Here is a 5,331-nt window from a genome sequence, read left to right as displayed (position 1 = left end):
GATGGTTCCAAATGAAATGTTTTGACACAGTGAGGATGGTGGGGTGTGTAGGGACTCTGCACATTGGTCAAATAAAGCTGAATGTTCCTGTGTGTATGTTAGTGTTTGTGTGTTCCGTGAACCACGCCTGAGCGTGGGTCGTTGGACAAAACAAAGTGGAAGATGGAGGAAACGTTCATGTCTAGTTATGTTTATGTGAGCGTGTGTGTGCGTGTGTGTGTGTGTGCGTCTGTGTGTCTGTGTGTTGGATCAGGATAATGGTGCCGGGTTACAGGGACGGTCAGTAGTCAGCATGCAGCCATGTGTCTGTGTGAAGCATAACTAACATCACCAAGATGGCGCAGAATGATGGTGACACGCTGCAAACTTTTCTGGTGCTGCTCTTAGTTTTGCTTCAAGCTACTTGGCAACCATTGGTTTTCGTCTCCTGGCCCCTTGGAACCAGCTTCATAAAGCACAACACAGACTATAGTTTTTGAGTTTTGTCTTCAGGAATATTACATACAAACAAAAATGTCCTAAACTTCCACAAGTCTACAACGGAAAATAAACCTTTTGGCTGAATTACATACTGACCTGGTTTGTCAGATCATATGACCATACACTCCTGATGAGGCCAGTGAAAATCGCATCATTGGATCGCCACTGTCACTTCTACATTACACATGTATTGCTCTCTGCAGTAAGAAGGTACCCTGCATTTTGAAGGACAGAAGTCACCAAGTATACTACCGCAGGAACAAGGGTGCTGCATGATGAGCAAGATTCCCAGGACTGCCCTGGGGGAAATGGCTTTTCCGGCTAATTTCTGTCGCAGTAGAAGGGGCATTGTGTGGGTGACCGAGTCCGGGCCTGGCTCCACAGACAAACGAAGAGCCAGATGATTTCCGCAGTTGCAGTGGAACTCTTTCTGATGAGTAAGTCCCATAAGGAGATGTGGTTAATAGAATAGAATAGAATAGAATAGAATAGTTAAAATGTCAATATGACAGGATAAAGTTAAATAGTAAAATTTTTCATGATGAGCAAAAGCTCTGCGACAGCTAAAGGGAAGGCTGTATGGTGAAATGGAGTCCTGGAAGAAGTTCTACAAATCTTCCAAACAGATCTCAGATCTTGTAACTGCTGATTTTGCTGATCAGCATCATGAGGTTGTTCAGAGATCAGATTCTTGCAAGAAAGGTCACGACCAACATGCCAACAACTGATCATCTGCTAACTTGACGTGAAAGTGGTCTTGCAGACGTCAAATATGTTGATAATTAATATGAAATAGTGATGATTCTTCTTTAAGAATCCGTAGCTTTTCAACATGACTTTCTGAAGTTTTTATGCCTCTAACGTCTGAACAATCAACAAGATGCCTTATTTTTAACATCATTAAAATGAAGATGCTCCATTACTGCAGGAATAATTATGATATTCTACATTAGAACTTCGTAAAATAAAAGGTTTGTTCCCTCGACAACATAGTACTGCTTAAATACACAACAATCATGTCTCGCTAAAACAATGGCTCCCAAGCTTTCTCTTAAAAGCAAAAAAAAAAAGAAGTCCAAAAGCAATTTTTTCCCAGGTCTGCTCGTCACAATATTCCCGACCACCGGTCAGTGTAAAAGAGGAAATCATCATATTCCTTCTCACTATTATACTATAGTGCCCTTTGAAGTCTTCAGTCACTATCTTCAACAAACATCGGATTTTAAATGCTGAACCACAAGCAACTTTGCTCTGGAAGTTAAAGTTTTGCAAATGTTTGAGTTAAATTTGCAGTTGAATTGCACATTGCCTCACCACATTCAACTTTCAATAATACAATTAGACAAATTATATTATCTAAAGTTTAAAAGTGTTGATGCTGCTTATGAATTTGTGAGGATGTAAGATAGGAGCTGAATTGTCATTTGATCATGTATGAATGAGTTCAGATGTGGCTCAGAGTTGACCGAGAGGTGAGAGTTGTTTTTTGGACTGAGGTGAAGGTTTTCTGTCATACGAGAAGTAGAGAATGTGGTCACATGGAAGAATATAACAATATTGTGGCTTCAAAATATCAAAAACCTATTGCACAGATATCGAAAGTATTCCAAAAATGGAAAACAATCCAGTAGACTGTGGTGTACAGAAGATTATAACACACCCATTTTTGACAAGATATACTGTACGCGTTTTCTTTTCAGTGATCAAATTGAGACCTGCAAAATTATAACGTTTAAGTATTTAAAATGTTTGACAAGTGTGACGAAGGACCAGAAGCAGCAGGAACAAAATATTTGTGCATTTACCCAAATTAATTAAATCTCCCCCGACGAGATTTTGCCCTGCAGCAGGACAGAGGTCCACAACATATGGCTCAAGCAAGTTAGTACAGTCAGTTTTCCAGCGTAAAAATGTGAAACATCTTTCAAGCTGATTGAGTGGGATTGCACTTATTGAAAGACGAGATTGGAGGCACAGATATTAAAGCACAATCACAGGTGAGGTTCACAGTGGAGAGCAGAGTCACATTTATCTGTACAATTACTTCTGAACACAAAATCTGACCTCAAGCTGTGAATTTTTATTTTCTTACACTTGTAATAGATATAATGGAACAGATATTTGGGGTTGTTTGACTGTATAATTCTTAAACATGTGGTGCATCTAGCTTTAAAAAACAAACTAATAAACAGCAATCAGTCTAATATTGATTAAAATGATTAAAACTGATACTATATCAATTCATCAACAAACAAAACTTAAGAAATGCAGTGAAAGAATATTTACACTATTGGAAGTAACAATTGTTTAGCGCTTGTGTTTCAACTGTAAACTAAATCAAGCAGACAAAAAACAAATTGATAAATAATACAGAAATAACAGTCATTCAGCCTCTCAATCTGCTTTTCCACCAATAAAACTAATACCCTGAAGATCATTGTGATATCATTACAGGGCCTGTTAGCAATTGTACAGCCCAGAAATGCAAGCAGGCATGAACCAGCTTTTTTTTTTTTTTTAACAGATGATTTAAAACAGGAATTATGTTTCACAAGCATTAATACTTTTTGCCATTCAAATAAATTAGGAATTCATAGCTTATGTTCAGTTACATTTATGAGACAAAGAAATATTTCCACTTTGCATTTATTTTTATTTCACTTATTCTCAAATACAAAAAAGGAAACTTGCCTGTGATTCAAGAATCCAATCAAAATGTATTTTATCACGGATTTATGTATAATCGTCCTCAATATTTGTCTGTTTTATAAATCTTAAAAATAGCTGAGATGATGACACCAGTTTCACTGTCAAAACCTTGAAATACCCCGCGTATTGTTTCTGAGAAAATTCAAAGAATAGAAGAAGTCATTCGGTGTACTTTAAATTCTCCAGACAATTCATGAATAACAAACGGTTGCCTTGAATGATAAATCACTTCACACCCTAAATGTTTGACACCTACTCATTCGTCAACTACAGTAATTGTTTCTGTAGGTTAGAAAGCCGAGATCAAAAATACATTATTCTCCAGGCCTCGTCCCGCTGTGCGTATCTACGTGCATCACGTGTTGAGGGCTGCAGTGATGATGGATGGAAGTTTACTCCTCTCATGGGTTAACTATTCATGGCTACAGCCAGATATAGAGCTGAGAGATGAAGGCAGCACAGCATCTCCTCTGTCTGCCCCAACTTGGTCCTGTTTATTGAATTAAACATCAGTACAACCGCTGCCTCTTTTTTCCTCTCCCCTCATCACTGCTTAATTTGATCAGAGAATCTGCTGATGCAGTGTGTGCCTGGTTCATGTGAAACCAATTTTCAAAAATCTGGTGTCTTTTTTTTTTTTTTTTTTGTACACACGCACACTCACACTAAAGCGTAAATATATGTACAAACCGTATAGTGACCACCAGTTACTTTAAAGTAATAATCTGACCATCTGAATCTGAGCAGGGAACAGCAGCTCAAGCCGTCGTGTGCAGGTGAAAATGTGCTCCACTTCACTCGCAAAATCCACTCGCACAGCACATGGTGCTTACACAATACGCGCCATTTCAAAGAGTGTATGTGTTCCACATGCAGATACATCTTGTGGTAATATGACCTGGCCTTATGTTGCCCTGGGATCAGATTACATTCATCTTAGTATTTATTTTAGTACAAAAATGTAATTGCAAGTTTTTTTTTCAACAGAAATATTCAACAATCCTTCAAGAGAAAGCTTAAAAAACGGGAAACTGGGTGGGGTGGGGGGGGTCAGAAGGCCTGCCTTAACTAGTTGGAGTTAGGAAACAGTAGAAGAACAGAGAACAGAAGATGCAAATCAACAAACAACTTATACGTCGCAGAAGCAGAAAGCAAAGATTGGAGACTTTAAGCTCCACAACCAGAGATACCTGCAGGAAGGTGGAGAGGAGAGCGCAGATGTAAAGTGACACACACACACACACACACACACACACACACACACACACACACACACACACACACACACACACACACACACACACACACACACACACACACACACACACACACACACACACACACACACACACACACACACACACACACACACACACACACACACACACACACACACAAGTTAAGGACATGTAATGGCGCCTCAGAGAACTGAATAAGGTCTCCCAGAAATCCAAACAATGGCAGCTCAACAGTGCATTTCTGCAACAGGGAATTTGTAAAGTTTCCAGTTGGGGAAGTCCCGTTTCCTAGTGGGGAATGTTCACATGATAACAAGAAGTGACCATCAAGTTTGCCCCATGAAAATCTGGCGATAACAAATAACAGTATCATCACCAATAGAAGCCAAAACAAGGGATGAAATATTGCTGGTAACACACGTGGCTTCGACAAATATGAACATACAACTGCTTTTTGGGGGAGTCTGAGTGTTTTCCCTTGAACAGTCATAAAGTTTATCATTAAGAAATGTTGTTTCTCGTATAGATACACAAAGCCATTGTATCGGGTGACATATTTGCTCCTGGGAGCTCCAGGAAACGTCCCACGTTCCCAGTTCAACAGGATTCAGATGTAATTTTCCCGTTGGGAAGTTGGACATTTCAATGGCCCAGTTATGCATGAACACAGCATAAGAAAATGGTTAATGTTGACTAGATCTATAGCCAGCACCACCAATACGCTTTATTAAATAGAAAATTACATCATCAATTTTGTAGCTTGCAAGAACTCCTCACAGACCAGGTCCAATAATAAAGCAGGGCAAAGCATAACAACTCATCAGTGCAAGAATACAACTCTTTTTGTGATATTTCCATTGCAGTCTAACTATTGCATTCAGCAAACATTAAACAAGACATGCTT

This window comes from Blennius ocellaris (genome assembly GCF_963422515.1).
Source record: "Blennius ocellaris genome assembly, chromosome: 11".
NCBI lineage: Eukaryota > Metazoa > Chordata > Actinopteri > Blenniiformes > Blenniidae > Blennius > Blennius ocellaris.
The sequence above is the reverse complement of the archived record's forward strand: the minus strand, read 5'-3'. Positions refer to the sequence as shown.